General features: G+C 46.4%; 1 protein-coding gene across 8 annotated transcripts in view; it reads left to right on the top strand.

The window, feature by feature from the left end:
- Positions 1 to 1,588: 1,588 nt before the first annotated feature.
- CCDC158 (coiled-coil domain containing 158) overlaps positions 1,589 to 9,719 on the top strand; it is a 108,842-nt gene continuing 100,711 nt past the window's right edge. For 2 of the 8 annotated variants that reach the window (XM_055384540.2, XM_031010577.3), the window contains exon 1: positions 2,301 to 2,508. The gene's annotated coding sequence lies outside the window, so the exon portion shown is untranslated. Of the gene's footprint in view, positions 1,733 to 2,300; positions 2,509 to 9,719 lie in introns of those variants that run through there. The other 6 variants (XM_019024965.4, XM_063705325.1, XM_063705324.1 and 3 more) reach the window with 6 other exon arrangements.

Here is a 9,719-nt window from a genome sequence, read left to right as displayed (position 1 = left end):
TTTTAACAAAAGTTTTTGTATTAAGATAAAGTTCTATGCTTTGATTTTATAAAATCATAGGGCTTTTTCTTGTTTCTTTTTTCTTCAGTTAGAAAAGCCCCTTCTGATATTTCTACATCTCACATTTTGCAGATGAAAATACTAACGCTTTGAAAGTTCAAATGGCTTGCCCAAGCTAGTGCCAAAGCTCAGATCAGGCCTAGGTTCCATGTTCCTGAGTCTTAACTGCATCCTCACAAACCCCAGCCACCATTTGGATTGACATTAGGAGGGACACAGGTTCCTTGAGGGCAGAAACTGGAGCTTCTTTGCATCTCCCCAGTACCCAGCACAGGGTCTAGTGCAGAGTAAGAACCAGTGAAGGGAGACACAACAACCTTGGACCTATGCATGGACTCTTACTAAAGAGCTCTTGGTGACTTGGGCCCTAAATGACCACAACGCCCCAAACTCTGCTTGTTCATCCACTCTGCTCAGTCCTCACTAGCCTCTGGGTTTTTTCAAACACACCAACCAAATGCCTGAAAAGCTCTGTCCCACAATAACCACACAGATCCCTTCCCCCAGCCCTACAAGTCTCTTTTGAATGTCAATTATCAATGAGGCCTTTTCAAGACCTCACTATGAAACAGCAACCCCACACTCCCTAACCTCCTACCTCTGTCTCCACAACACGTATCCCCATCTGGCATATTTGAACTTGTCTATTTGTGCATTGCTCATCTTCCTCTACAAGAATGTAAGCACTACTAGGGTAGGGACTGTATTTGTTCCCAGCTTTATTTTCACAACCTACACATAGCATGTTGTAGGTGCCCTATAAATATGGATGGAATGAATGAATGAATGGAAAAGGACTTTGGATCCCTTTCTCGATCTTTTAATTCTTTATTTAAAAAGCTAAGAAGCTGTTTTTAATACATTATTTAAAAAATGTTGTAAAACCGCAGGACACTTCAAAATGTGATGAATTTTATAGTAAAATCAGGGGCACAAAACTTTTCGTACATATATGTGGGTGTAGATAATTTCATGCTACACTAATTAACACACATCTTTTAATTAAAGAAGTTGAAAAGAAAAAAAACCTTTTTGTGTGTGTCCAGGGTACAAGCACAAAATGAGACACCAATGGAAACCATGTATTAGGTATGGAAAATATTTTTATGTCATTGGAACACTCATGTTTTGATAGAAAAAAGAAAAAATTAGAAATTGCTTTTTGTCCAACCACAAAACCTAAATTATTTACCTTTCTGTGTAATACTTATGGTTTCACTTCCTGTTAAAAATGCTCGATTCTATAGCTAATCATAGATCTCTATAAGCCAATAAATGGATTAACTACAAAGATACGATAAACAATCTTTAATGGCATTTAATCTATTTTTATTAAAATTTGTAGCTACATTATTTAATGTAAGACTTACTAATATTTCTAATCAACTTATACATAAAAAGTTATTTGCTGTAGGTGTCTGCACAATGTGATTGCTAGTAGAATTAAATGCCTCAGGCTGCATCTATCAGACACTGGCCTTTCTGGACGCGTTCCATTTGATCGATAATTTGGGCAGCAAAAATCTGATAAATTCTATATTAGAGATAACGACAGAGGGTAACTGCAGCACAGCGGAGGGAACAAGTCTCCAGAGGCAGAAGGGTCAGCTATGCTGAGAACACGTTTGAACTTGAAAAACATTCGGGGACAGAGAAAACAGAGCTGCAAAATGTGAATTCCGTTAACTTGAAATGGTCAAATGGGAATGCCAGGAGTGGGAATGAGAGGTGGGGGTGAGGTGGGGCCGGGTGGGGGTGTCAGAGTAGGAGGCCCGGCGGGCAACTCCAGATTGGGCTTGACTCTTAGGCAGGTAAGAGCTCAGACTGGTGCGGGTCAGTGAGTTATCTGGGAAGACCACGGTGGGGACAGCTACGAGAGTGGCCCAAGGCGCTCGGGTGGGGGCAAGAGTAGGGCCGGAGACCAGTTACGAGGCTGTGGGAGAAGCGGCAGAGGGCGCCGGGTGCAGGTCCGAACCCAGGGTAGTTTCTGGGGCAGGGCTCCATGATTTGACTCCGGGCTGCGTACACCCCCACTCCTTAGGGCGCCCGGGCGGTGGTGGGGACTTCGACGCTCGGATGCCCCGACGACGGCGTCCGGCGGGCGGAGTCGCAGGCGCGGGAGGGGTCCCCGCCGGGCAGCTGCTGAGCACCCCCCTCCTCCCCTCCCCCCACTACGAAGCCTCGCAGAGCGTCCTAACCGTCACCCACGCGGCTCGCGCGGACTGGGCAGCGCCCCGAGCGCCACAGCCGCGAGGAGTGACGGGCGCGGGCAGCTTCCGGCGCCGCAGCCGAGGAGGAGGAGCCGCCCCGCAGCCTCCGCGGGGCCTAGGGGCGGAGAGTGGGGAGCCGCCCCGTCCCAGCCGCCAGGTCGACGTAGGTGGGGCCACTGCGCCCGCCGGCGCCCCGCGGAGATGCGGCCGGTGTCTTAGGATTAGGTGTTGGTTGCAGGTACAAGCGGGGCGCGGCCCGGGAGACGAGGATGGTGGGGTGGGAGTGGGGTTCTTCTGAGGACCCGGAGCGACTCGTGTTCATTTCTGGAATCTTCCAGTGCCTCGTGTTTGTTCTGCACATAGAAGATGCCCAATAAATTGTTTCTTTACTGGAATGAGCTGCTGTTGTTTTCGGGGATTGCAAGACCCCTGGGGACGGTGGCGCTGAAACCTGGACCTGCGCAAAGTGATTTGATTTGTGGGGAAGAGAATCACCGAGTAACCTGCCCCAACGTGACTGCTGACTCTGTGTCTACCGCGCTGCCGCGAACAGGGGGAGGAGATGGGGAAGACTTGGTGGTAGAGAGGACAGCCTCGCATCCAAGACGGAATGGTGTTAAACGCCGGCGCAAGGGCCCTTTCAGCTTGAGCCCTGTCTTTAAACCACATGTGGGGGTCAGAGCTTTCCCTCATTATCAGCATCAATCAGCAGCAAAATGAGTTCTGGAAGGTCTCCATCCTTTTCCACAGCACTCTGCCCCAGGCCCCACTCAGGCTGCTGCAGGTTTTGTTTGTGCCTCATGCTGAACTCCAACGTCAGGGGAAAGTAGAAGTGAGGTCGGCTGTTGCCCAGGTTTTTTGACTGGCACTTGCTGCTTCTCTCAGCAGGAGATTAAGGCGTTGTGGCCGGGTGGAGCGGGGGGGGGGGGTGGGGGGGTGGGGGGAAGGACCAGGGCTTCCACATATCCCAGAGACAGGCTAGGTAGGACTGTTTCTCTGTGCGGAAGCTCATCAGGTAAGGGTGCAGGAGTGCTGAGAGAGATGTGGTCCTCCTATCTCTGTACTGCGCTCATTGCTTTTAATCTTAGTGCGGTTATCTTACTTGTGTTGTGGGTGAAATGGTTTCCATGCCATAGAGTTAATATTATACTCCCAAAACAAATTGAGGACAGCAATTTATTTGTATGTATGCAAAGCCCTTACTGTTGTTGTGCATTTACAATGAGGACTTAGTGTTATCTAGTATGTTATGAGTGAGCCACTTTAGACCTCCACCGTTTATTAAACAGGGCCTCTTGTGATCCACCCGTCCCCCAGCTAGATGGCCCCAAATTATATGGTAGGCTGAGCAGCGGCCACTCAAATATGTCAGGTCCTAATCCCTGAAACCTGTAAATGTTACCTTATAAGGGAAAAGTGCCTTTGCATACGTGGTTAAGTAGCTTGAAATGGAGAGATTATCGTGAATTATCTAGGTGGGTCCTAAATGCAAACGCAAAGGTCCTAAGAGAGAGAGAAGCAGATTTGATATAGGCCGAAGAGAAGGCAATATGACCACAGAGGCAGATATTGGAGTGATGTGGCCACAAGTCACCAAATGCCTGGCAACCAGCAGAGCTAGAAGAGGCAAGGAACTGATTCTCTTGCAGAGCCTCCAGAGGGAGGGAGGGAGCCCTGCCAACACCATGCTTTCTTCCCCATGAGACTGATTTTGGATTCCAGGCCTCCAGAATTATGAAAGAATAAGTTGCTATTGTTTTAAGCTACCGAGTTTTGATAATTTGTTATGGAAACTGTAGGGAACTAATACATATGAGCGTGCTCATAAATCACATAGCATGCTGTACTGATGAATAGTTTACAGGTCTTCAGCTGGGGCAATAGTGGGGTACAGTAGTGGAGATCACTGTATATTTATCTGAATCCTGTAAATCCTAAAGAAAGGATTTGAATAGGGAATTTGGTAAGAAAAGAAATTTAAGTGTTGCATATGAAGGAGGTAGTCTGGCATTTAAAGCAGTTTTTTAAGAGTATTCCTATTAATATATCACTATTTGCTCTGGCTAAAAAGAATAAAGGTAAAAAGTGGCAAAGGCTTTGTCCTTACCTTAACAGAATCATTATTGATTATCCATCGTGTGTATATCAAGTAAGAGTTGCAGACACCTGGGGATTGAGGTCCAGGCCTGGGGAAAAGAGGGAATGCAGAAGTGCTTCCATGTGTTAAAATATGGCTAAAAGCAACCGCTAGTCATCTGGAATTAAGACACTTTGGAGTTTTCAGGATACAGGAAAATTCAGTGTTCAAGTTTAATGATTCACTTCTGGGACCCACGCAGCTAATTTACACTTCCCACTTTCCTTGATATGGTTTGGCTGTATCCCCACCCAAATCTCATCTTGGATTGTAGCTCCCACAATTCCCATGTGTTGTGGGAGGGACCCAGTGGAAGGTAATTGAATCATGGGGGCAGGTCTTTCCTGTGCTGTTCTCGTGATAGTGAATAAGCCTCACAAGATCTGACAGTTTTATAAAGGGGAGCTCCCCCTGCACAAACTCTCTCTTGCCTGCCGCCACATAAGACTTCCCTTGCTCTTCCTCCATGATCGTGAGGCCTCCCCAGCCATGTGAAACTGTGAGTCCATTAAACCTCTTTTTTCTTTATAAATTACCCAGTCTTGGGAATGTCTTTATCAGCAGCATGAAAACAGACTAATACACTCCCCACATCTGCTTTCTTTTCAAACTGCTTTATAAGGTATAATTTACATACCATAAAATTCACCTGTTTTAAGTGGACAGTCCAGTGATTTTTAATAAACTTACTGAATTGTACAATCAGCACACAATTCAGTTTTAGAACATTTTCGTCATCCAAAAATGATCCCTTGTACCCTTCTGTAGTCAATCCCCATTCCCAACCCTAGCACCATCTACTTTTAATGACTGGCCTACTTCAGAGTTGGGTTTTAGTCCCTTTGTTGGACTGCTCCAATGGCTTTATAGCTAGCCCCAGCTTCTCCAGTGTATTCTCTACTCAGCCGCTGGAGGATCATATGCCCTTGATTAAAATCCTCCAGTGCTTTGCGTTGCATTTAGAATAAGCCCCAAAGTCTTCAGTATGTGACCTTTTCAAGGCCCCATGAGCTTTACCTCCGCCAACCTCACTGACATCTTCTCAGGATAGCGTAGGAAAGGAAGTGATAAGCACAGTGTTCCTTTTGGCATGACACATAGTTGGCCTCCATTAGAAGCCCTCTCATCCCCACTTAGCTACCCTGCAGCCTCATTAGCCTTCTTCGTTGGGAGTCAGTGAACACTGAGCTCTTCTCATTTTTGGGCCTTTGTGATGGCATTTCTTTTAAGAAGTTACCCCTGGCCACTGTGAGGCTGACCCCTTTCTGTCATTCAGTTCAATGCCACCTCCTTAGAAAGGCCTCCCCTCACCTACCCTAACTAGAGGAGCTGTGTTAGTCTGTTTTCACGCTGCTAAGACATACCCGAGAGTGGGAAGAAAAAGAGGTTTAATTGGACTTACAGTTCCACATGGCTGGGAAGGCCTCAATCATGGTGGGAGGCAAAAGGCACTTCTTACATGGCAGCAGCAAGAGAAAATTACCTCTCCCTGGGTCCCTCCCATGACACATGGGAATTCTGGGATATACAGTTCAAGTTGAGATTTGGGTGGGGACACAGGCAAACCATATCATTCCACCCCTGGCCCCTCCAAATCTCATTTCCTTACATTTCAAAACCAATCATGCCTTACCAGTAGTCCCCCAAAGTCTTAACTCATTTCAGCATTAACGCAAAAGTCTTCAGTCCAAAGTCTCATGTGAGACGAGCCAAGTCCCTTCTGGCTATGAGCCTGTAAAATCCAAAGGAAGCTAGTTACTTCCTAGATACAATGAGGGTACAGGTATTGGGTACATACAGCCATTCTAAATAGGAGAAATTGGCCAAAACAAAGGAGTTACAGGGCCCATGCAAATCCAGAATCCAGCAGCGCAGTCAAATTTTAAAGCTACAAAATGATCTCCTTTGACTCCAGGTCTCACATCAAGGTCACACTGATGCGAGAGATGGGTTCCCATAGTCTTGGGCAGCTCCAACCCCTGTGGCTTTGCAGGATACAGCCTCTCTCCCAGATGCTTTCATGGGCTGGTGTTGAGTGTCTGTAGCTTTTCAGGTGCACGGTGCAAGGTGTTGGTGGATCTACCATTCTGGGGTCTGGAGGATGGTGGCCCTCTTCTTAACAACTCCATTAGGCAGTGCCCCAGTAGGGACTCTGTGTGGGGGTTCCAACCCCACATTTCCCTTCAGCACTGCACTAGCAGAGGTTCTCCATAACGGTCCCATCCCTACAGGAAACTTTTGCCTGGGCATCCAGGCATTTCCATACATCTGAAATCTAGGCAGAGGTTCCCAAACCTCAATTCTTGAGGCCTATGCACCTTCAGGCTTAACACCACATGGAAGCTGCCAAGGCTTGGAGTTTCCAGTCTCTGAAGCCACAGCCTGAGCTGCACATTGGCCCCTTTCAGCCATGACTGGAGCAGCTGGGACACGGGGCACGAAGTCCCTAGGCTGCACACAGCACAGGGACCCTGGGCTCAGCCCACGAAACCACTTTTTTCTCCTGGGCCTCTGGGCCTGTGTTGGGGTGGGCTGCCATGAAGGTCTCTGACATGGCCTGGAGACATTTTCCCATGGTCTTGGGGATTAACATTAGACTCTGTAGGGTCCAGCCCCACAGGGTCGGTGGGTTTTCTCCCCATGTGCGGAGATGAGACAGTGTAGAAATAAAGACACAAAACAAAGAGATAAAAGACAGCTGGGCCCAGGGGACCACTACCACCAAGATGCGGAGACCGGTAGTGGCCCCAAATGCCAGGCTGCGCTGATATTTATTGGATACAAGAAAAGGGGCAGGGTAAGGAGTGTGAGCCATCTCCAATGATAGGTAAGGTCACGTGGGTCCCATGTCCACTGGACAAGGGGCCGTTCCCTGCCTGGCAGCCAAGGCAGAGAGAGAGAGGAGAGAGAGAGAGACAGCTTACACCATTATTTCTGCTTATCAGAGACTTTTAGTACTTTCACTAATTTGCTACTGCTATCTAAAAGGCAGAGCCAGGTGAACAGGATGGAAGATGAAGGCGGACTAGGAGCATGACCACTGAAGGACAGCATCACAGGTAGACGGTTAGGCCTCTGGATAACTGCAGGCGGGCCTGTCAGGCCCTCCACAAGAGGTGGAGGAGTAGAGTCTTCTCTAAACTCCCCGGGGAAATTGAGACTCCCTTTCCCGGTCTGCTAAGTAGCGGGTATTTTTCCTTGACACTGACGCTACCACTAGACCACAGTCCACTTGGCAATGGGCGTCTTCCCAGACACTGGCATTACCGTTAGACCAAGGAGCCCTTTGGTGGCCCTGTCCGGGCATAACAGAAGGCTTGCACTCATCTTCTGGTCACTTCTCACTATGTCCCCTCAGCTCCTATCTCTGTATGGCCTGGTTTTTCCTAGGTTATGATTGTAGAGTGAGGATTATTATAATATTGGAATAAAGAATAATTGCTACAAGCTAATGATTAATGATATTCATATATAATCATATCTAAGATCTACATCTAGTATAACTATTCTTATTATTTTATATATTTTATTATACTGGAACAGCTCATGCCCTCGGTCTCTTGCCTCGGCACCTGGATGGCTTGCTGCCCACAGACTCCTTGCTACTTATGCAAATTTCTGCAGCCGGCTTGAATTTCTCCCCAGAAAATGGATTTTCCTTTTCTATAGTCAGGCTGCAAATTTTCCAAACTTTTATGCTCTGCTTCCCTTATAAAACTGAATGGCTTTAACAGTACCCGGGTCACCTCTCTAATGGTTTGCTGCTTAGAAATTTATCCTACCAGATACCCTAAATCATCTCTCTCAAGATCAAAGTTCCACAGATCTTTAGAGAAGGGGCAAAATGCTACCAGTCTCTTTGCTAAAGCATAGCAAGAGTTTACTATGCTTAAAGTTCTTACATAGCAAGAACTTTACTCTAGTTCCCAACAAGTTCTTCATCTCCATCTGAGACCACCTCAGCCTGGACCTTATTGTCCATATTGTTATTGGCATCTTGGGCAAAGCCATTCAACAATTCTCTAGGAAGTTCACATTTTCCTGTCTTCATCTGAGCCCTCCAAACTGTTCCAACCTCTGCCTGTTACCCAGTTGCAAAGTCGCGTCCACATTTTCTGGTATCTTTTCAGCAATGCCCCACACTACTGGTACCAATTTACTGTATTAGTCTGTTTTCACGCTGCTGTTAAAGACATACTGAGAAGAAGAAAAAGAGGTTTAATTGGACTTACAGTTCCACATGGCTGGGGAGGTTTCAGAATCATGGCGGAGGCGAAAGGCACTTCTTACTTGGCAGCAGCAAGAGAAAATGAAGAAGCAAAAGCGGAAAACCCTTACAACCCCATCGGATCTCATGAAACTTATTCACTGTCACAAGAATAGCACGGGAAAGACCGGCCTCCATGATTCAATTACCTTATCCTGGGTCCCTCCCAACCACATGGGAATTCTGGGAGATACTGTTCAAGTTGAGATTTGGGTGGGGACACAGCCAAACCATATCAGGAGTCTCAACTCCATCTCTCTTTATACCACTATCCTTTGTTATTTTCTTTATTGTACTTGACAACTCTCCAAAATTATATTTGTGATTTTTTTCCCCCTTAATGCCTTTCTTTCCCCATTGGAATAAATTCATGAGGGTGGAAACTTGATTGGTCTTGATTTTAAACTTAACAGAATATGGTGATTAATTGGATATGGAATTTGAATTGATGAAGATATTTGAAACACCCAAGAAAGAAGGTTTAGTGAGGAGGTGAAAAGAGCAGATTTGGGATAAGATGAATTTAATACGACTGTAAACATATATGCAGAAATGTTAAAGGAAAAAAACTTAGCTGGGAATGGTGGCTTATCCCTGTCCTAGCACTTTGGGAGGCTGGGACAGACAGATCCCTGGAGTTCAGGAGTCCAAGACCAGCCTGCACAACATGGCAAAACCCCGTCTCTACTAAAAATACAAAAATTAGCCAGGCATGGTGGTGTACAGCTGTAGTCCCAGCTACTTGGGGGACTGAGGTGGAAGGATCGCTTGAGCCGCCACTGCACAGCCACCTGGGTGACAAAGTGAGATCCTGTCTCAAAAAAAAGAAAGAAAAAAGAAAAGTAAAAACTTTATTCTAATTTATCTAGAGCCAAACATTTTTAACAAAATAGCATGAAACTTGCTGGAAGCAGTAGAATTGTTCCTATCTGGCTTTGCTGTTGACTGATATCATCTGTGAGAAGTCATCATATTTTAGGTCAGCTTTTTGTTGGATGTTTTCCATGGGAAATCATAGAATGTCCAAACTGGAGAAGATTTTAGA

The sequence above is a fragment of the Gorilla gorilla genome, chromosome 3 (genome assembly GCF_029281585.2).
Source record: "Gorilla gorilla gorilla isolate KB3781 chromosome 3, NHGRI_mGorGor1-v2.1_pri, whole genome shotgun sequence".
Classification (NCBI taxonomy): Eukaryota; Metazoa; Chordata; class Mammalia; order Primates; family Hominidae; genus Gorilla; species Gorilla gorilla.
This window is presented reverse-complemented; position numbering and strand designations above follow the sequence as displayed.